Source organism: Narcine bancroftii, chromosome 6 (assembly GCF_036971445.1).
Source record: "Narcine bancroftii isolate sNarBan1 chromosome 6, sNarBan1.hap1, whole genome shotgun sequence".
Taxonomy (NCBI): Eukaryota; Metazoa; Chordata; class Chondrichthyes; order Torpediniformes; family Narcinidae; genus Narcine; species Narcine bancroftii.
Window position 1 is genome coordinate 12,797,433 of NC_091474.1, and position 24,451 is coordinate 12,821,883.

Consider the following 24,451-nt stretch of genomic DNA (forward strand, 5'->3'; position numbering starts at 1 on the left):
TCAGGTGGTTGTTTTTCCAGACTCTTTTGTGTAATCTTCCAAAGGCGCTATTTGCCTTGGCGAGTCTGTTGTCTATCTTGTTGTCGATCCTTGCATCAGATGAAATGGTGTAGCCAAGGTAGGTAAACTGGTTGACCGTTTTGAGTTCTGTGTGCCCGATGGAGATGTGGGGGTCTGGTAGTCATGGTGGGGAGCTGACCTCAGTTTTCTTTAGGCTGACTTCCAAGCCAAACATTTTGGCAGTTTCCGCAAAACAGGACGTCATGCGCTGGAGAGCTGGCTCTGAATGGGCAACTTTGTTATTAAATGAATAAAAGCCTATTGGTTTCGCAGTCTTTCGAGTAATTGACAGTGCATCAAAAGATATTGAAAAGGCAGATAATGAGCTAAAAATTACATTCTATTTGGGCAACTGTTGTGAAGCCACTGTATTCTCAGCATTAGTGGTTTATTTCCATGACCTTCAATGTTTTAACCATACTTCCAGCAAATATGTAATTATAATATTATGTAAATTCCAATTTTAGAGTGGAATATGCAATTAACTTTGATATTTTATTTAGGAGATATTTCTATCACATGTCAGACATAAATAAATTGCTTTATTATGTAAAACATTTGTTGAATAAGTTATGAATCTGACAAAGAAAATTAGCTTCTGAGGTAAGGTTTCTGAATTCAATCCAAGCCCCATGTAACTTGCAGTGGGAAAATTTATAACAAATAGAGGGATAAAGTAGGTTTAAAACGAAGTTGTTCCAAGATATATTTTGTGGGTGGATGGGGATGCGCGGGGTGGGGGGGGGGGGTGGTGGTGGAGTTCTAATACAAATTTCAACTGAATTGTAAGCCTCTATCTTTCCCTTGAGTCATTGCATAAACTTCCATCATTTCTTTATTTCAATGGTTTAAGCAGAAGGTATATTGTTTTTCAAAATTGCAGTGTAAAATCATATAAATGATTCAAAGATCACTTGGCAGCATTTCAATTTTATCCAGGACAATCCACTGCAACAATGCAATTTGTTAGATTTAGAGATGTATTTCAAAGTGTGGTGTTTTGTGGCATCAGAAATTCAAAATCACATGGGACTCTCACTTTGATATTGCATTTTATGTTACTATTTTCTCTCTAACATTAAATCTCAATATTTAGCCATTTTAAACCTTGCTTTTGTTGCATTATACATTAAATTCCATCAGAAAAATATGCATCTCACCCAAGATATTGACCAGTTTAATGTAATGAGATTTCTGCTGTGCTCAAACGCAAGATAGAAGGCATTTGTCCAATCATTTATTTTGCTGATTAGAAGGTTGAATTACATTTTCATGGAATAATTTTTAGTTTGTAATCCCCAGCATTGAATCCAAGCCAAGTGCTGAGGGAAGCCATAGAACTGAAATATGGCTTCTGCAGTACTGTACACGAAGCAGAAATAAAGTTGGCTATAGCAACAATGAGAATATTAATGATGGCTGTCCACCGTGTTGTGGACCATGGACTGACCTTTTGGACAGTGGACTGTCACTGTAAAGGATGGATTACAGTGCTGGTTTGCTAGGGTTGAGCTAAGAATAAGAGAGAGAATGCAGCTGGCTGAGGCAGAGATAGTGAGTTCTGTGCAGAAGCTTGAGGATACACAGAGACACCACTTATTCTGTGTTGAGAACGGTTCTGACAGACTGAATTCGAGTATGACAAAAAAAGGTCACCTTGAGTCTGCATTTAAAGAAGGAAATTGTAAAGAAGCTGTATTCAAGGCACAGGCTTCATAAGTGAGGCAGTTTAAAAAAAAAACAACTCGAAGAACCAAGGAAAGTCCAGAATGAAGAAACCTGCAAAGGATTTGCAAGCTTACTGCCAAGCAACATCAGTCATTTCTCTCCAAGTTTCATTCAAATTCATTTTATCAGTTGAAGAACTACATTTGGACATTGAACTTTGAGAGCGAATTCTGTGGACTGATTTTGGACTGACTTACTTAACTAGACTGACCTGGGGTTTTGCAATTTTGCATTTTTTTTGTTTTTGACAAATGGGCACAGACTGTAATGGTCTGTGGGTTTTTTTCCACATACACACTTTTTACAAATAATCTCCGTATATTTACAATTAGAGGCATATAGTGAGGATAATTTTGATATTGTATTGTTCATAAGTATAGTTAAAATTTGGGGCATAACAATTGGAGAAATGTAGATCATGATGTCAGTCAGCACAGGGGATTGATTTGAAGCCAAATGCTACCATTTTGATCATCTATGTGCCTGGGTAATGTTCTCCTAGAAATTACATCACTAATATTCAGTACAACCAAAACATGTTCTAGAGTAATATGGCATGGAAACAGACCCTTAAGCCCCAATTGTCCATGCCAACCAAGATGCCTCGTCAGCTAGGCCCATATCCCTCTGATCCAGAAATTGATCCACATTTTGTCATTTTACCCACCGCTCTCACTTCCTATGGCAGCTCCTTTCATTTTGCCTGGGTGAAAAGTTTGCCTTTAACTTTAAACCTATGCCCACTAGTTTTAAAGTCTTCTATTCTTGGAAAAAGACTGTGATCTTATCTATGTTTGTCACGTGATTTTACAAATCACTACATGATCACATCTTAGTCTTCTTCACTTCAGGGAAAGCAGCCCCAGCCTGTCCAGTCTTTCCTCACAACCCAAGCCCTCCAGAGCCAGAAAAATCCTGATGAATCTTTTCTGGCCCCTTTCTGAATCACATCTTTCCTGTCATGTGGCAATCAGAAATGCACATAACCATTTCTGGTGTGGTCCTGCATAGCTGCATCGTGATGTCCCAACTCAAAGGAAATAACGTTTGCTTGGATTTCCAGAAAGCACAAGGTTCAACATCAAAAGTTCCTGCATAAAATTAATGCTTCTGGTGGAGGAGATAATAAATAGATGTTGTTTGAAGATTGGCAGGCTAACGGGAAACCGAAAAAGGCCTAAATTTATTTTTTCCTGCTTGGCTCGATGCAACAATTCCATGCACTTCTGCTTTAGTGACCTACATTTGGTGTTCACAATGTGAGTTCTTCCCCCTGGAGAAAATACAGTAAATCTAAACTGGGTGACCACTTTGCAGAATACCTGCGTTCAATCGACAGGGTGACTGTGAGTTTTTCATTTCTTGACACTCCATTCCTCTTTCACTTTGACCTACCAATCTGTGGCTTCCTGTTCTGTTATAAGGAGGTCCAACACGAGTTTCAAGAATAGCACCTCGTCTTCTGCCTGATCTTGCTGCAGCGTTCTGCACTTGATGTTACATTTTATAACTTCAGGGTAGCTTGATTTTCCTGTCTCTATCAAACATTCATCTCTGATTATGTCTCACCTTACACGGGTGCTTTTATCCTTCCCTTTGTTTTCTTCTGGAGGACAATTCAGCCCGCTGGGCAAATCTTCCTGCTCTCCATTTTACAACTCCTTTATTCTTTACTCGATGTTCTTTTGCTGATCTCATTCTTACTGTTACTGACTTGATAACTTTGATTGCAGCCATGGTCACCCTGGTTTTGCCCTAACAGGGACACCTACCTCCCCTGCCTTCTCTGCACCTCAACTATCTTAGTTGTGATATCGCATCTTCAATGTGATTTTTAAAAATTCTCCTTCTACGGATATGCTTGACCTGCTGAGTATTTCCATCATTTTCTTTTTTAGTTCTTTTTTTTGGCATGAGCAGTTCCTTTGACTTCCATTTTTTTTTACTGACTTTATAGCTTCTACACAAATCAACCGAATACATTGATAAGCACAGTCTCAGAAAAAAAGCAGGGGGAATAAGCAAAGGGTGCTCATAGATTGCTACAAAAGGGAGGAGGTGTGGAGCTCGAGCTTTGGCTGGAGGCTATGTTCATTCAGGAGTGGTGCATCTGCTGTCTGCTTTTTCAATAAGGATGACATCTATCTTGCAATGAGCTTTCATGAATCAGCCTTCTTCCAGCTGGAGATGATTACAATATCTCAGAGGTTGTCATTTATCTTTGTGTGGGAAATTTCAGAAAGCTGCTTATATTAAGACAGCTAGTTATACTTCCGTTCTTGCTTGGAAACAGCAGGTGGAGAAGGCACATGGCTTTGCTTGAATTGGAGATTCCCCATGGAGCAGTATTCCATTGATTGCACACACATCTCTCTGTGGATACTGCATGCAAGCTAAATATCAATACCTTGATGACAGTCATGATGCCTTCTTTATGCAGCACCTTGTAGTGCTTATTGCATTTGTGTTACTATGACAAAACTAAAGGGTGGCTACAAAGCAATGTGCTATCTGCTGATAGGACATCCATACAGTGTGCAGACAACAAAAGTCATATAACACGCAATACGATATCTTAAGACCAGACTGTAAAACAGTACTCAGTAATAAACGAGATAATCCTCCAAACCATAATGCTACCTACACATCACGAGATTACATAAAAATAACATAGACAACACAGGCCGATGCCATTCCGACATCAGGCAAAAGGAAAAAAAAACTACAGAACTGAAGGACACCTACACAGAATTACAGAGTGAATAAAACAAAATGGTGGAAACAATACAGTAAAAGGTGAAAAACTCGACAGTAGTCACAGCGGAGACAAGTTATATTATCGTAAATAGATTTTAAAAAGTCCAGTAGCTTGAAGTGAAGAGCCGCCACACAGTTCACATGTCCATACAGGCCCACAAGTTTTGGCACAGTAGCGATAGAGACCTCCTTGCAGAGCTCGCCGCAGGGCCCTGCTCTCCAAGACAGCACAGCCTCCAGGCCAGGCATTCAATACTTCCACCGCAGAAAGCACAGACCTCCAGATCCTCCCAACAAGGTGCATGAGGTAGTCCTCTCCGGCACACCTCCTCAAAGCCCACCAGAGCGTCTCCTCCTCAGCCACAGGCAGCAAGTGACATCCCCACAACAGAGGCCCGATCACCAAAGCAGCAGGCTGCTCAGCCTCGCAGCTTTCTTCCGCAGGTCTGTACCTTACTTAACGGTTCTCACAGCTCCACAACGCTCTCCTGTCCAATGTTCATCAGTTAAGAATTGTTGCCCGGCCCCTTACTTAACCGTTGCAATAGCATCAGGCTTGGAGAAGTGGCTGCAGTCTCTGCTGCGCTGCCATCATCCCAGAACCTCAGTGGAGTCCATCTTTGTGATGGTCTGCTGCATATTGATGTTTTTTTTAAAGTTCTCAGTTCTTGTTCCAGATTTATAAACAACTTGCACGTCAGATAAAGAGTTCAGGGAGCAAGGAAAGGAGAGTAGGGATAGGGTAACAGGATAGTTCAACTTTCCACAGCATTCTGCAACGAACCTACCAGAATACAATCACAGGAAGCAGAATTTCAATGTGCCATTCAGCACTAATTTTACAGGATATCGTCTCCCTGTTACTAATCATTACAGTGTTTGCTTCGACATAACATAAACTTAAAAAGCATGAAGATCTTCACTGCTAATCAAATGCACGAATTAAATAATGCAGTTTAATGTAAATTTTAAATAAACAATCTTAGTTCATTCTCATAAGTGCCTTTGTCATGCATTTCCCTCTTGGGCAGCTCTTGTCTTGTGCCTCATATATACTATGTGGGAGAAATCTGCTGACTTTCAAGAGAGAAGGCTGAACTTGTCCTCAGCTTTACCTTCAAGCAGCCCTGAACCAATGAGTCTAGCTGAAATTCACAATCTTGGCATACCCTGGCTGACTGACAGTGGGCAACAAAATGGTGGGAGAATGAATGACATCATCAAAGAAAGAACAGCAGAATCATATCCCACAGAACGATTGCCATTCACATATGCGGTTTCACAAAAGCAAAAGCAATTATATTTCTTTGAACTTTTGAAAAAAAATATTTACAGCACTGTTGAAGGCAATTCTGGTCATTTAAACCCATGCTGCCCAATTACCTCCAAATGCTTTGGAGGGCGGGAAGAAACTGGAGCACCTGGGGAAAACACATGCAGTCACAGGGAGAATTTATAAACTCCTCACAGACAGGGCATTTAAGAGGCTTCTGGATGGACACATGAATATGCAGGCAATGGAGAGATATGGATCATGTGCAGACAGAAGAGATTTAGTTTAATTTGGCCACTGGTTCAGCACATTTATCTTTGGGCTTTAGAGCTTTTTCTTGTATTTGTTCCTGTCAGTGCCTCTACTTCCTCAGGAGTTTGTGAAGGTTTGGTATGACATCGGAAATGCTGACAAATTTCTACAGATAAGTGGTGGAAAGTGTGTTGATTGGCTGCATTACGGTCTGGAATGGGAACACCAATACCCTTGAGCATAAAACCCTAAAAAGGTAGTAGACACAGCCCAGGATGTCACAGGGAAAGCCCTCCCCAACAGAGAGAACATCTACAGGGAAAGCTGCCATCGGTGGGCAGCAGCAAACGAGGATCCACACCACCCAGCACACGCTCTGTTCTCGCTGCTGCCATCAGGAAAGAGGTCTAGGTGCCACAAGACTCGCACCACCAGGTTCAGGAACAGCTGCTCCCCCTCCAGCATCAGACGCCTCAACAATAAATAATCAGAGACCCATTTAAGGACACTTACTTTTGCATTTTGATTTTTTTTTTGTACTGCACAGTTTGTTTACATATCTTTATTCATTTACATATATACACATCTCCTTGAGTACAGGTTTTTGCACCACCAATAAGTGGTAATTCTCCCTTGTCCGCAGGAAAAATAACCTCAGGGTTATATGTGATGACATGTCTGTACTCGGACAATAAATCTGAAATCTACTGTACTGTCCTCTGCTTTACGTAACCACATCTATAATGTTAGCAGTCCAAGTCTGGATTGGAACTCGGATGTTGGCTATAAAAGAAGCTACAAGATCAGCTACATCATGCTTGTAGTGGAAGGTATAGAAATTATATTCACTCGCACTTGCTGATAGGTTCCAAGTTCTATGTAACTCCTTCTGCCAAGTCAGTGCGAGACTCCTCCATGTTCTTTGAATGTTAACTTTTTGGCAAGTTTCCCCAAGCATTAGCAGCATGCTAAGCCTCCAAACTGGTTTATCTGTTACCCCTTCCAAGATCAGAACTCTAATCAGCTGGCACCCTCTCTGAACAATGCAGAAATCTTGGACCTCTTATTTTTTGCTTCAGACTTGTCCAAAGGTAACAGATCAACCAAAGGAAGGGGGAAACACCATTTGATTGGTTCATAAAGAAATGACACAAAATAAGCATCTGAGATGGTTCTCTAAACATGGCTGGTTATCTCCATCGTGAACTACTTCCTACTCCAGAGCCAGGCAAGGTGTAAACGAAGGTTCACGTGGATTCACTTCAAGAACCTGATGCCCTTTAAAATTTGCTATGCGAGGCTAAACACACCATTTTAAAGGGTTGGTTATTCATCACTATCTTATTCAACCAATGGATGATCTGGTCAGGAGTTACCTATATATCTGTTATTCACACCCACCTTCCACCAGCTACCTTCCTTCAATTTTTCTTTATAACAGCCCCTGAAATAAAATCCAATGTGAGACATCATTCTAATCTTAAATGCGGAAATGAGAAAGATCCTTTCAATCAGGGATCGTTATTTTTCTTTTTAATCAATCTCTCATCCAAGCATATTGATTCATTTATCTCCAGAACAACTATGGTCTCTGATGTTTAAGAGTGTAATTAAAAAAAATATGGCGGAGCTGCTGTCACAGCAGCGCTGTCATTGGTGTGGACCCCGGGAGAGTGGGGCATGGACATACAGCACTCCCTAGCGGGGTCCTCCTGTCGAGTCCAGCTGACAATGGCTCCTTACAGGCTCTCAACCGCCTGTTAAAGGATCTGATGGCATTTTATTTAAAATCCTGTGATCACGGTGTTTGGGCCCAAGGTGGCGTTGCTCATGTTCAGCAGTCTCCAGGGGTTGCAGACTTCAGGGAACTGGTGGACCGGTCGGTATTAACGAAGGACACACACAGGCAGCGAGCTGTTGGCGACTTGCGGGCGAGGAACCAACACGAGCTGTGAGACGCTGGAGACTGGCTCATGAGAACAAGATATCAGACTGGAACTCGAGAGGATGCTGATGGCAAGGAGGGCTCTGGAGGGTTCTGGGCACTGAAGGCTCCCTCATTGTGGAGGAGGTTTGGATTTAGGCACAGGCTGAACTGGGCTCTGTGTGGCTGCAGAGGCTGCGGGAGCATTCATGCTCCCTGACTCTAGGAGGAGTTTCTTCTGCTTCTCTTTCTCTGACTGTAAGGGGTGCCAGGCAATGTTAATGCTAATGTTAATATTGTCTGCCTCGTGGCAAACTAAAGGCAACTTTGTGTAATATTGCATTTATGTTTTATTACATGACAACAAATAGGATCTGATTGTCTTTACAGTGGACATCTCAACTTCTATCAGCTATTCCTCAATTGACGAATGCATAACACAGCTAAAACTTGAAATAGTTGACTCATGCCACCTCGGTTCCAGTGCGTTATAGGTTCCCCCAATGAGAGTGAATTCAGCCCTTAGACAATACAGATTAGCTTTATCTGGGAAACCACCCACAGCAATGAGATTCTATGTCTGGTGTGTCTAGCTATGGAAATTATTATAAGGGGGCAGCAAAACGTTGCTGTGCAAAATGGATTTCCCTGTTGAAACCTTGAAATAAAATGACATTAAATATGCCAAAACTGCCTAATGCATCAAATACCACCACTTGTCATCATTACCACTCAATAACGAGTAAATCTAGTTCCGATCACACTTGAACTGAGCCATGGCTATCGTCAGAAAAAATATTTTCTGGCAGCATGGAGTATTGCTGCTTCTTTATCTTCTAGTGGCTGGAGTAATTCCTCTTCATCTTCTTCTTCCGATTCCAATGCTACAACCTCGGTCCGAGCCACACGACTACGGGTCCGAACTCTCTCCCAAACAGAGTCAGCCCATCGGGAGAGAGACGTCCCCGCAGCCTGTGCCTGGTCGGGAGTTGTGAGCACGCCCAGGTCAGTCAGGGCCCCGAAGTGCAGGTCCTCTGCGCTCGGGCTCAGCACGTTGTCAGCTGGTCTGATGCGCTCGCGACCGCAGTCGGGAATGGAACCCTCGCCTCCGCGAGGCCCCACATCCCCAGGCACGCAATCAGAGTCGCACCCATGCCCCCCCTCCAAGGAATGGCTTACCGTGCCAACGCCATCTTGCGTCATGGGATGCAAAGAGGGAGCCAGTGTAATTGCAACTGCAGCCTGAGTAGACTTCGGCCCCCGTGAACCCCTGGAAGAGGTAGGCCTCAATTCTTCAGCACGTTCAGCTCTTTTAAATTGTATTCTTTTTGCAGTTTGAGCCTTGGTTCCTTTCATTATGACTGTAAATAACTTTTTAAATTTCTTCAGAACAAGTATTTAACTATCTCTAAATTTTGGGTACTAATTATTCAGCTGGGAAGAGGAGGAATTACACGTCCTCTTCCGACGCCATCTCGCCACCAAATTAAAGTACATTTATTATTGCATTTTCTCAAGGAAAATCATGATTTAATTTAATTTAATTTAGACATACAGCATGGTAACAGGCCACTTCGCCCCACGAGTCTGTGCCTCCCAATTTACACCCCATTAACCTACACCCCAGGTACGTTTTGAACGGTGGGAGGAAATCAGAGCCCCAGAGAAATCCCACACAGACATGGGGAGAACGTACAAACTCCTTACAGACAGCACGGGATTCGAATCAAGGTCCGGTTCCGATCAATGACGCTGTAAATGTGTTGCACTAACCGCTACGCCAACTGTGCCACCCAAACAATTAATAATTACTGTACTGAGCCCAAATTTAACTCTTGACAGTATACTTGACTGTTTTCATTATTTTGGGGATGGCAATTTTTCCACCATGCAATAATGACTCAGCTGTATGGTACTGTGAGAAAGTATACTAGGTCTCTGTACCATTTCTGCAGGGACACTTCTTCAGAGTGCAATATGCTCCTCTTTGATTTTGATATCATACACTCCCCCACTGCCTACTTTCCACACACAACTATTTCCACCTTCTTTTCATTGCTGCTCCCAGTTATGACTTTCACTTCATGTCATTGCATTTTTCTAAGCAGGATTTGTCACCAAGATGGAAACAGCAGAAGATTGGAAGTACAATCATGGCAAGGAGTGAGCGAGCAAAGCAGCCACAACTTCCAACCAAACCTTCAGCTTGAAACACGAGCTCTACCTCGCATTACAATTTTATTGCATTATGTCGATTTATTGCTTGTTCACATTGGAAGATCAATACTTGTCAATTTTTCTTTCTCTATTTTTATTTTAAATTTAAATATACAGCACAGTAACAGGCCATTTCAGTCTATGAGACCATGCCACCCAATTACACCCAATTGACCTACAACCCCTGAATGTTTTGAAGTTTGGGAGGAAACTGGAGCTATCTGTTTCCACAATCTTCAGCAGAACTCCAAATACACTCCAGCCTCTTGCTTCTGTCCCCATCATCTTGAGACTATGCAAATTACTCCACGTGAGATAGGTTGAGAACACAGGATCTGATGACCGACCACATCCTTTATGTAATGCTGAAGACATTCTTCAGTGTTGGCTGCAATGGGGGGGGCGTGGCAAGATGGCATAGAAGACAGATGTACAATTCCACCTTCCCCCAGCTAGATTTTTAAATACCTGATTTTAAAATTTATAAAAGTGGTTAAAAGTAGTATTAACAATTTTTGGAATAGTGGAGGATTGCAATGGCTACTAATGTGAAAAAGTCAAAAGCTCAATTACAGAAGAAATTACCTTATAAAAATGTTGAAGAATTGAGGCCTACCTATCAAGTTGAAACCACGGAGTCGTCAATGGGAGTCCCCAGGCCTCAGAGGACTCCTGCACGGCTAAGTATTATGCCGGCACCGATCCTGCATCCGCAAAATGGCGGCAGCTTGACGACAAGCTCAGCTGGCACTGACTCGCACGCCCGTGAAGCCGGACGTGCAGGTGGTCCGGCCGAGAGAGGAGCCCTCGAGCCCGCGATGTTGCCTAGTGGTCCGGGGGCGTGCAGTGTAGTGTCGGAGGATGCACCTGCGCGATCGATGGTTCTGCCAGGCATGCGCGGTGCTCCGAGGGTGCTTGAATTACTGGAAAAGGTGTGGGCTGTGGGGGAACCTGAGCGACGGCAGCCTGACGCGGTCGGTGCGCCGTCGTCGGGTGTCCAAACCTGTAGCTGCATCGGAAAAGGACCAGTTGTGGTTGAAGAAGAGGATTTAACTTAACTGGAATGTACACAGGAAGAAATAGGGGCTGAGACTAGAGAAGGTAGGCCTCAAAGGGAGGAGATGGAATCCGGAATGGTTTCTGTGTTTACTGTTTTGGAAGGGATTGTTTACCAAATGGAGAATATGTTGAAGCAGATGACTCAAGGATTTTTGGAAGTGAAAACTAAAATGAGTACTGTGTGAAGAAATGACAAATATGAAGTAAGATATGACAGTAGTCAAAAGTGATGTTAACAGATGTATAAAATCAGTAGACACTGTATAAGATAATTTCAAAAAAATTGAAGCAGCTTTTTTTGAATGTAAAAATCAAGTGGAACGTAATAGGGAAAAAAATGGAAAAAGTGGAGGATTCTTTTGTGGACTGGGGGATTCAGAAAAATGAATTATCGAAGAAGATTGATTCATTGGAAAATCAAAGTCAGAGGAATAATGTAAAAATAGTGGGTCTCCCAGAAGATATTGAAGGTTCTGGCCTGATAAAATTTTTAAAGAAATGGATCCCTGAGTAAATTGGGAGTTTTTTGGTAATTTGGTAAATTGGGAGTTTTTTCCGAAAGAACTGGAGTTTATTTCAGAAGCTTTTTTGATGTTACATCAAGCTAATGAAAATATTCTAGTTGGGGAGATTTTAATTGCGTTTTGGATCCTTTATTGGATAGATCTCTGAAGAGTAAAAGGAAATGAAAGATGGCGATACAAATTGGGGCCTTGATGAAAGATTTAAATTTGGTGGATATTTGGAGAAGAGTTAATCCTATGGAGAAATAATTTTCTTTTTATTCATCTCGACATGATTCATTTTCCAGAATACATTTGTTTTGGTATTGGCACATTGACAGGGTAGAGTATTACAGGCTGAATATAAAAGGAGGGTTATATTGGATCATTCTTTATTGCTCTTTTCTTGTGTATGTTCGGAAATGGTACGTTCGTCTTATAGGTGGAGGTTTAATACAATGTTATTGAAAATAACAGAGTTTGTTACTTTTGTTAAAGAACAAATTACTTTGTTTTTGGCTGAGAATGTTAATTCTGTAGATAGTATTTGAGAGGGCAGATTATTAGTTATACTATGAAAGTTAAGAAACAATATATGGCAGAAAGTTTAGCGTTGGAGAAACAAATTGCTGAGTTAGAGAAAGATGTGACAGAAGATAAAAAAGCTGCATTAGCGAATTTGAAACTATGTTATAATACATTACAAACTTATCAATTTGAGCATTTAATTAATAGATCTAAATAGCGTTATTATGAATTGGGCAAGAGGGCACATAAGGTACTTGCATGGCAATTAAAAATGGAACAGGTATTGCAGACTATTAATGCTGATAAAAGAATTCAGTAGTTACCTACAAACCTCAGGAAATTAATGACCAGTTTTATTCATTCTATCAAAAATTATATACTTCTGAGGGGAAGCAGGACAACGATTTTATTGAATCTTATTTATCCAAATTAACATTTCTGGTATTAGAGGAGGAAGATGTTATGGAATTGGAATCTCCATTACAGATTTTGAGATTAAGAAAGCTATACAGGAGATGCCAAAAGGAAAGTCACCAGGGGGAGATGGATTCTCTGTGGAATTTTATAAAATCTTTTATGAAGATTTATCTTCTGTATTTGGGGATGTATTACAACAAATAACTGAAGAACAGGTATTACCAGAATCTTGTACGAATGCCTTAATTACTGTAATTCCAAAAAAGGATAGCAACCTATTGAAAGTGTCTTCGTATAGACCAATTTCTTTATTAAATGTAGATTATAAAATTATAGCAAAAGTGCTAGCAAATCAGCTTGCTAAGTACTTACCTAAGTTGATACATATTGATCAAACAGGTTTTATTAAGAATAGGAATGCGTCAGATAATATTCTTTGGTTGATAACATTGGCCAATGCATATCGAAAGCAGCCCAACCAACCCAATGGTGATTGCGCTGGATGCAGAAAAAGCCTTTGATAGGGTTGAATGGGATTTTTTATTTAAGGTGTTAGAAAAGTTTAAATTTGGCCCTTTTTTATTGGTTGGGTTAAAGCTTTATATACAAACCCAATTGCCAGGGTGGTGACAAATGGTCAAGTTTCTTTGCCATTTAAATTGACACGTTCGACTCGGCAAGGTTTTCCATTGTCACCAGCCTTGTTTGCATTGGCTATTGAACCGTTAGCTCAGACAATAAGACAGAATGATAAGATAAGAGGGATGAGGGTTATGGATGATGAATATAAGATTAATTTATTTGCAGATGATGTGTTGATATATTTGACAGAACCAAAACAATTGTCGTCACAGTTGCAGGAATGTCTATTGCAATTTGGAGAGCTATCTGGATATAAAGTTAATTGGGATAAGAGTGAAATCTTGCCAGTTGGAGAAGGTGATTATTCAGAATATAAAAATATCATAAACTTAAAATGGTCAGATAAAATTAAATATTTAGGAGTAATTGTAAATGCTGATTATCAATATTTATATAAATTAAATTATGTTCCTTTATTAAAAAGGATTAAAGCAGATTTAATTAAATGGAAAGATCTTCCGATAACCTTAATTTGTCAGGTACATTGTGTTAAAATGAATATTTTTCCTCAAATTCAATATTTGTTTCAGTCGATACCATGTTTTCTTTCAAAGGGTTTTTTTCAGGATTTAAATAAAGAGGTGAGGGAGTTTTTATGGAAAGGTAAATTACCTTGAGTAGCATTGTATAAACTCACATGGAAATATGCATTAGGTGGACTTCAGTTACCTCATTTTCAAAATTATTACGAAGCAGGCCAGTTGAAATTTATTAGTAGATTGATGCACTTGGATCAACCCCCAAGTTGGGTGAAAGTGGAGATGGCTTGTATTTCTGAAGTTGAGGTACGTTAATTTATATTTTGATGGAATATGAATTTGCTGCAGGAATGTAATATGCCGGTATTAAAACATTTGTTAAAGGTCTGGACTAAAAGAAATATGGTTTTAAGATCAAAAGGTAAATTATCAATTTTAACTCCATTATATAATAATCAGCTTATTCCTTTTTCAATGTTTAATAATCATTTAAAGGGTTGGGATTCTAAGGATATAAAGATAATGCAGGATTGTTTTGAGGAAGGACAGTTTCTTTCTTCTAATCAATTGAGGGAACAATTTGATATATCTGTTAATTCTTTGTTTGTGTATTATCAAATTAGAGCTTTGGTAAAAGATAATTATGGTAAAGAGATTAATTTGCCTATATTGATGAAATTTGAATCTTTGATTTCCTCTATACCAAAGAAGGGTTATATTTCAGTTATGTATCAAGTATGATAAGATAGTATGGATAAACCAGAATGGGAGAAATCGAGGCTGAAATAGGAAAATGATTTAATATATATTATTACAGAACATAATTGGGAGGATATGTGTTATGATAGTGTAACTAAATTGATGAATATAAGATATGGAATGGTTAATTATAATTTTCTATATCAGTTATTTTTAATTTCGGAGACATTCAAAAAAATGTGGTTTATGTACTGGAACTTTTTTACATGCTGTTTGGTCTTGTGTTAAAGTACAACCATTTTGGGATGGAGTTAGGTTAGTTTTGGAAAAATTATATAACATTAAATTACCATTGGACCCATCGATTTTTTTTATTGAGTTATATGGTCTCTTTGAGGGGATTAGGGTTGGATAAGTTTCAAATTGCATTTGTACACTTAGTGTTGTCTGTAGCATTAAAAATAAATAGAATAATACCTAGTGTCGCCGAGAATATTCTCCCAGCATCACAGTGCGGCTTTCGCGCAAACAGAGGAACGACTGACATGGTCTTTGCCCTCAGACAGCTCCAAGAAAAGTGCAGAGAACAAAACAAAGGACTCTACATCACCTTTGTTGACCTCACCAAAGCCTTCGACACCGTGAGCAGGAAAGGGCTTTGGCAAATACTAGAGCGCCTCGGATGCCCCCCAAAGTTCCTCAACATGGTTATCCAACTGCACAAAAACCAACAAGGTCGGGACAGATACAGCAATGAGCTCTCTGAACCCTTCTCCATTAACAATGGCGTGAAGCAAGGCTGCGTTCTCGCACCTAGCCTCTTTTCAATCTTCTTCAGCATGATGCTGAAACAAGCCATGAAAGACCTCAACAATGAAGACACTGTTTACATCCGGTACCGCACGGATGGCAGTCTCTTCAATCTGAGGCGCCTGCAAGCTCACACCAAGACACAAGAGCAACTTGTCCGTGAACTATTCTTTGCAGACGATGCCGCTTTAGTTGCCCATTCAGAGCCAGCTCTTCAGCACTTGACGTCCTGTTTTGCAGAAACTGCCAAAATGTTTGGCCTGGAAGTCAGCCTGAAGAAAACTGAGGTCCTCCATCAGCTAGCTCCCCACCATGACTACCAGCCCCCCCACATCTCCATCAGGCACACAAAACTCAAAACGGTCAACCAGTTTACCTATCTCGGCTGCACCATTTCATCAGATGCAAGGATCGACAACGAGATAGACAACAGACTCGCCAAGGCAAATAGCGCCTTTGGAAGACTACACAAAAGGGTCTGGAAAAACAACCAACTGAAAAACCTCACAAAGATAAGCGTATACAGAGCCGTTGTCATACCCACACTCCTGTTCGGCTCCGAATCATGGGTCCTCTACCGGCATCACCTACGGCTCCTAGAACGCTTCCACCAGCATTGTCTCCGCTCCATCCTCAACATTCATTGGAGCGACTTCATCCCTAACATCCAAGTACTCTAGATGGCAGAGGCTGACAGCATCGAGTCCACGCTGCTGAAGATCCAGCTGCGCTGGGTGGGTCACGTCTCCAGAATGGAGGACCATCGCCTTCCCAAGATCGTGTTATATGGCGAGCTCTCCACTGGCCATCGTGACAGAGGTGCACCAAAGAAGAGGTACAAGGACTGCCTAAAGAAATCTCTTGGTGCCTGCCACATTGACCACCGCCAGTGGGCTGATATCGCCTCAAACCGTACATCTTGGCGCCTCACAGTTTGGCGGGCAGCAACCTCCTTTGAAAAAGACCGCAGAGCCCACCTCACTGACAAAAGACAAAGGAGGAAAAACCCAACACCCAACCCCAACCCACCAATTTTCCCTTGCAACCGCTGCAACCGTGTCTGCCTGTCCTGCATCGGACTTGTCAGCCACAAACGAACCTGCAGTTGACGTGGACATTTACCCCCTCCATAAATCTTCGTCCGCGAAGCCAAGCCAAAGAAAGAAGAAAAAAGAAAGCATGAAAATGTGTAGCTAGTACTGGGAAAGATAATATAGAGATTAATATAGAACGTTGGCAGAATGAATCGAAAGCTCGTATTATTATGGAAAAAATTACATACAACTTTACCATATAACCATAATAACCATTTACAGAGTGGAAACAGGCCATGTGGGCCTTTCGAGTCCGCACCGGTTCACTGATTTTGTGCGCCCTCTTCAAGCATTGGTCCCGGTTGATCTTCATTCAATAACAATGGGCGAATTGCAAGACAATTATTCTTTTTTTGTTAATAAGTGGTCTCCTTACTTGTAGTATATGCATTTAGATATACTTTGATATATTGTAAATATTTTCAGTTCTTCTTTTTAGTCATATCTTTGGCTCTCCTTCAGAGAACTGGCTGATGGGGTGGGTGGCTGGGGTGGGGTTTTTGTTTTATTTTTCATACTTATACAAAATTGATTTCTTTTTGTTATTGGACTATATGTTGTTTTTTTTAAAGATCTTTTAAATAAAGTTTAAAAAAAAGTTGGCTGCAACTTCAGTCAAGCTTACTTGTATACCTAGAATCTGTTTTCTCTTGCCCATAAAAAAAAATCTGTCTAAATACCACTCCATTAATTTACTATCATCTGTCAACAAATACTGCTATCAAGTGGCACATATTCACCAATAACCTACACATGGATGCTCACTTAGTGTTCTGCCAGGATCATTTCATGATGGATCTCACCATTTGCCATAAAGATTTGGTTCTAAGATAAGGTAAGAGTGGTTCCCTTCGATTCAATGACAATATGGAGCCCTCATGAAAATGATGCAGAAATGATGGCAATATACACAAAGAAACTTCATCACCACCAAATCACATATATTTCCAAATCTGAATAGCAGCATCATTCCATCATTATCACTAAGTCAAAGTTCTCCAAATAACACCACTGTGAGAATGCAAGCTGCTGCAGTTCACAAAGGCAAATCACCTTCATCTTGAAAAGAACAATTTGAAATGGACAATAAATGCACGTCTTGGTAATCGCAAGTACGAATAACATGCGGAATCAATGTCCGCACTAAAACAGTGGATGGGGATGAAAAGCTGATTGCACCAAGACTTCTTAAACTGTTATTTCATAGTGTAATAACGTGGTTATAATCCCTGAAGACTAAAACCATTACTAGAGTCTTATCAATGCCATATGTTCTTTGCATCAGAACTAATTAAAAATAATTGATAGAATGAGAAAATCATGGCCACGACCAGCTTTCAATTGACAAGTATCCTTTGTACACCCATGAATCTAAATCCCAGTACAAAATACTGCTGATCATCTGTATGAAACATTACATGAAAGTCACTGCTTACTTTTTGTGCATTATTATTTTTATATTTATAAAAATAATTTATAAAATTTATAATTTATAATTTATAATTTATAAATATATTAAAATATATTTATAAATATATTTATAAAAATATATTTATAAATATATTAAAAAATAATTTATAAAACTATTTTTATAATAGTTTATATTATGAATGTTTGCATTGTGATGCTGCCACAAAACACCGTATTTCTTCAGTTGTTCGTGGCAATAAATTCTGATTCTGACATCTATGCTTCCTTCTCCCCAGGTGAGACCCTTCACTGAGTTAGATAAGATTCGAGGAAAATAAAATATCGTCCAGTATTTGATAAGAAAAGTGGTTTTCAACTTTTTTCTTTCCACTCACATACCACTTTAAGTATTCCTTGTGTCATAGGTGCTCTGTGATTAGTAAGTGATTGCTTAAGGTGGTATGTGGGTGGAAAGTAAAAGGTTAAAAACCACTGTTTTAATCGTACCTAAATTACTCGGTTTCTTAATTTCAAAGGAAATGGGCCAATGGCAATTTTTCTTGAGCAAAATATTTCAGTAATAATGGGTCTAAAGCAATGATTCTCAACTTTCCCTTCTTACTCACATCTTTATTTCTTTCTTTGGCTTGGCTTCGCGGACGAAGATTTATGGAGGGGTATGTCCACGTCTGCTGCAGGTTCGTTGGTGACTGACAAGTCCAATGTGGGACAGGCAGGCACGGTTGCAGCGGTTGCAAGGGGAAATTGGTTGGTTGGGGTTGGGTGTTGGGTTTTTCCTCCTTTGTCTTTTGTCAGTGAGGTGGGCTCTGTGGTCTTCTTCAAAGGAGGTTGCTGCCCGCCGAACTGTAAGGCGCCAAGATGCACGGTTGGAGGCGATATCAGCCCACTGGCGGTGGTCAATGTGGCAGGCACCAAGATATTTCTTTAAGCAGTCCTTGTACCTGTTCTTTGGTGCACCTCTGTCTCGGTGGCCAGTGGAGAGCTCGCCATAGAACACGATCTTGGGAAGGCGATGGTCCTCCATTCTGGAGACGTGACCCACCCAGTGCAGTTGGGTCTCCAGCAGCGTGGATTCGATGCTTGCGGACTCTGCCAGCTCAAGTACTTCGGTGTTGGTGATGAAGTCATTCCAATGAATGTTGAGGATGGAGTGGAGACAGCGCTGATGGATGCGTTCTAGGAGCCGTAGGTGATGCTGGTAGAGGACCCATGATTCGGAGCTGAACAGGATCATGGGTATGACAACGGCTCTGTACACGCTGATCTTTGTGTGTTTCGTCAGGTGGTTGTTTTTCCAGACTCTTTTGTGTAGCCTTCTAAAGGTGCTATTTGCCTTGGCGAGTTTGTTGAATATCTCTTTGTCAATCATTGCATCAGATGAAATGGTGCAGCCGAGGTAGGTAAACTGGTTGACCGTTTTGAGTTCAGCACTGATGACATAGGGATTACTTGTATGTGAGTGGAAAGAAAAATGTTGAGAACCATTGCACTAGATCTAAGTCTTTAAGATATTTGATTCCATGATAATACCCATATTTCTGATGATTATGCCAAAAGTTACAGGAACATTTAAAAACTGATCTTTAAGCATTCAGTTCCCTATTTACCTTTGACTGTTAAGTTGCATTATGCGTTCTCTGAAGGAAAGTTTGGATCCAAATTGTGGTGGAACATGGTACTGCAGGAGGTGACCTGGCCTATCTTCGACCCTGTAACTCCTCCCCATAAGATTGCCAATAAAGGCTGATAGCCCAAGTCTCCTTGCTCCATACCAGTCTTGGATTCGGGCCAGCAGCATGTAAAGACTTGCCTGAAGTTTCAGGTTATTAAAGCCTTTAATCACTCACTTCATGCTTGTGGTTATCGATCAAGCTACATAAATGAAAGTCACAATATTTGTATTCTTCTAGAAAACAAGTACCAGAATTTATGTCCTAATTAAATGATTCCAGTATTGCAACTGAAAGGACATGCTTTGTGACAGATTTCTTTGATTGCCTTCGATCTGAATGTGGTGCCTCTTTGAAATGCTGCATTTATTTTATACATTTTAATATCATAACAGGTAAGAATACGTTTTGATAATCTAAAACATCTCAATTGGCCTTTAAGCATATCTGCAAATAAAATATTGAAAAATATATTGAAATGAATTTTGATGCTGGTATTATGCCAACAAAATAAAAATTTTAGGTTGTCCGAGGCATTATGATTTTATATTTCTCATAAAATACAAAGCAACTGACAATGCACACGACCCTCAAACATCAAAGTTTTCTCCAGGAGTGTTCACGTGATGCCTTTAGTCAAGAAACTGCACTGTGCTTTAACAATGCTTCTCGTCTCTTTGTATGTGAGTATTCATCATGGAGGTCTCGAAATTAGTTCCTGGTCTGGGGTGCTAGACTTGATGTACCATGATTGGATGTGGTGGGGATGATGGAAATCAATTAAGAACACAAGTAGGGATCAATATCATCACTGTGGGGCTCAAGGGATTGGGTAGTCGTGGGCCTCGGCCACTGGGAACGTGGTATGTGACATCCTGTATGATGGAAGGGGATAATACCATTGTGGAGAAGGGCAGTTTCACTGAGGGATACAAGAATACTTGGGGAGGCATCCCTCACCTAACTCCACTGTGAAGACCTAGTTAGTCTAATTGCCTCTTTTGGGAAATTTTGATCAATTTCCCCAGCATGGGCGATGTTCCCTGCAAGGGACCAGAAGGAAAACATCTTAAGTGTCTGAGAATGAATATTACGCAGAAAAGGCCAAGTGAATTCCTAGCATCTCAACCTCAAAAACAACAAACTCGATCAGGGCCTCTTTTAAGCACTCTTAATTTGGCACTTTATTGATTTTTTTTTCTCTCGACATGGCACAGTAAGTTTGTTTACATTTCTTTATTTGTTTACTGTGTATGCTGTGTAGTTGTTTTAGCACGGCAAGTAAGTGTTAATTTTGCCTCGCCCACAGCAAAAGGAATCTCTGGGTTCTTGTGATGTCTGACAATAAATCTGAAGTCTGAAATCTGAATCTAGAAGTTTATGCAATTATGTTCTGTTCTGCATGTTGCTGGAAAAAAAAATCATGTGTCTGAATTTCTCAGACTGAATTATACATTGCAGATGCACTGCAAATTTATTTTTTTGGCAGAGTAGTTTTGAAAAACAAGATCACTCAACGAGGTTTAAGAAGAAAAACAGCACTCATCTCATTAGTTCAGTTTGGCAGGCTGCAGTCCATTTGCAAGAGCGTTGAGAGAGAGATAAGAAATTGTGAATCTTTCCCAATGAGATAAATGCAGTCAAATGCATTGTTTTGTTAAAAGCAATCAGCAGATCTGCTTCTCTCACCAAGTACATGATTACATTGGAAAACTACTTAATTTTTCCACATATCAATAAAATTCACGAGTTCCTATGCAATTCCAAATGATTACTGAATTGGAGTATTCATTGTTTCCACCTTTGATGCAGCATAACCTCATTTTTAAAGGCATTTCCTTTCATAACCTTGATACCCATATCCACTAAATCGGAATACACGTGAAAACTCGAATTCATCTGCTGAGGTCATGGAAACTGTGTATCTGGAAAATTTCCTGGATAGATAATGGTAGAATAATCCTCTTTATAAATTATTGTTCAAGCATCGGTTGTTTTGTAACCAGGTATCTCAATTATCTATTAGAAGTTCAATAATTGGCTTGTAATCTGATTTTTTTCAAATACCATATATACTGGTGCAATAGTTGAGTTTAGAGAATCAATTTTTTGGGTCAAATGGAAGGGGGGGGGTCAACTTTTACGTGGATACTATTTTTGACCGCAGTAAGTACCTGCATCATTCAAGGCTTCAGGAACTCGGATGAGCGGCGAGGATCTGCAGGTGGGGCATTGGAAGCTCAGATGGTTAGGTGGCGGGGGGGGAGAGGGAGGTTCGCAACTGGGGCAACGGGAGCTAAGATGGGCGAGCGGGTTTGGGGCCAAAATTAGGGGTGGAGGGGGATCGACTTTTACACCGGATATATTGAAAATACGTGATTTTTGGACCATAAAAGGGGTGGGGGTTGACTTTGACACGGGATCTACTATTACATGAGTATATACAGTGGGTATTTTCAGTCTTCATATGAAATATATTTGACTTTTATGATTAATGTATACAGGGAGAAATTCTCAGTTGCTTGCATACCTCTATTTACTAATCCGTATCACAAAAGTCAAGAAATCAAATTGTTCATTGAATTTCAAACCTTGGTTAGATAATTAGTCTTTTGGACTCAAACTTTTATTTAAAATATGGACATTTCTTGATGCATTTTATATAAAGATTAGTTGATTCCTTTGTTCACCATTCATACACTCCATTGAACACCAGATAAACATTGAGATCACCATCACTCCATGAGTACAAGGGTAAAAAAAAACAACGCCCTTTGAAAGGTAAGCTAATGGGCAAATATATGACAGGCAAACAGTGGCAAGTTGACCATTATTCTGTGTAAGTTTGGACCAAAGCCCCAGAAAGTCCATAAAAGTCTGCAAATTGGGTTACACCCTAAGGAAAAATAAAGCGCTCCTGATAAACTCCCAGAAGGTAGATTTCAAGGATGATTTGATGTCTTAAATATCAGGATGTGCAACAAGTTCAATTGACATGGAAAAAAAACTGAAAGTAAAAGGAATGAATCTTGTCTTGGACTAGGCTGGCAGACTTTAATTTCCTTTATGTTTGATGAAATGGAACGACCTCTAAAACTTCTGCACAGGGAGGTTCACAGTTTCACTCTTTACATTCTTCTTTTTTTTAAATTTTTTTATTTTTTTGGTGGGAGTCAAGTGATGGAGTAGTGGCTGGTCAGGGAATTCCAGCCCTCTCCCGAAAAGTTTAAAAAAAAACACACAAAGCACAAAGGTACAAGATTAAAATTTATAATAAAGTAAAACTAAAGGTGAGAAGAAAATGGCAGCGAAGAGAGAAAAGTCGAAAACAACGGGAAGAAAAGAGGAAGAAAGAATGTCGGAAGAAGAAGGTGAAGGCCTTACCTGTCCGAAGAGGCCTGCCGCGGAGAGAAGCCCGCTCCCTCAGGTCAGTGGAAGTCCCGGGCTCGGGACTACAAAAATGGCTCGCAGAGCCGAGTAAAAGTGCGCAACCGCGCATAAAAAAAAACACACTGACGGGAGGGGGGAACAGCTGCGGAGTCAATCTCCACAGCTGAGAGAGACACCTGCAGCACAGCAGCAGGTGCAGAACACAGACAATAACGACAACAAGAAAGAAGAGGGTAAAAAGAAAACAAGGAAACAACAGATGGTCAACCCAGAGGAGGAAGAAGAAGAAGAACAGAAAGAAATGGAAGAAGAAGAGAAAGGCAAGACAATGGATGTATCTTTTTTTAAAGAATATATGGAATCAGTGAAAGAATGGCAATTACAAGAATTTAATGAGATAAAAAGAAGAATTAAGAATGCAGAAGAAAAAATGAATAAAATGGAAATGACCATGTCAGAGATAGGAAAAAGAGTGGAAAATATGGAAGAACGAGAAACAATTGTAGAAATGGAAGTAGAGGAATTAAAATAGAAATTAGAAGAATCTAATAAAAAAGTTAAAGAAGCACATGAGCTGTTAGCTCAGAAGATAGATAAAATAGAAAACTATAATAGAAGAAATAATATAAAGATAGTGGGCCTTAAGGAAGATGAAGAAGGCAAGAATATGAGAGAATTTATAAAAGATTGGATCCCCAGGGTCCTAGGAAGACCAGAATTACAGGAAGAAATGGAAATAGAGAGGGCACATAGAACTTTAGCCCCGAAACCACAACCGCAGCAAAAACCAAGATCCATTTTAGTAAAATTCTTAAGATATACAACAAGAGAAAATATATTGGAGAAAGCAATGAAGAAAGTAAGAGAAGACAAAAAGCCACTGGAATATAAAGGTCAAAAATTTTTTTTCTATCCAGACATAAGTTTTGAACTCCTGATGAAGAGGAAGGAGTTCAATACAGCAAAAACGATCTTATGGAAAAAAGGATATAAATTTATGTTAAAGTACCCAGCGGTACTTAAAATAGTTATTCCAGGGCAACAAAACAGACTATTCTCGGATCCAGAGGAAGCAAGGAAATTTGCAGAACAACTACAAAACAAGCAGAGAGATGAAGACATGTAATGAGAGTAAAAATGACCACGAACTATATGTATGGGTGTAAAGGGGTATATGTGTGTATATATATAGTGTGTATACATGAATGTATCTGTATTTAGAGGAAAATATATAGAGTATAGACAAGAATTAATAAGGGAGGGAAAGGGAATAGAGGGAATAAGGAAGGAATTAAAAGAGTGACCTTTGTTGCATATGAAAATTGAAATATTTTCGGGGGGGGCTGTGTGGGGAGGAGTTACGGTCACTACAAAATCAGTTGACGTTTGCGAGTAAATTCGCAAATCCAAATGGAGAGGGGAGATGTGGTTGCCCGACAAGGGATAAAGGGCAACTCAGGAGGGGGAGGGGAGAATGGGGTTAAAGAAGTTTTAAATAGGAGAATAAGGAAAATGTTT

At 40.1% G+C, this 24,451-nt stretch overlaps 1 protein-coding gene across 25 annotated transcripts in view; it reads right to left on the reverse strand.

Annotated features, from left to right (window-relative positions):
* Positions 1–24,451, reverse strand: part of ptprt (protein tyrosine phosphatase receptor type T) — a 1,055,968-nt gene that overhangs the window by 317,816 nt on the left and 713,701 nt on the right. The window lies entirely within an intron of this gene.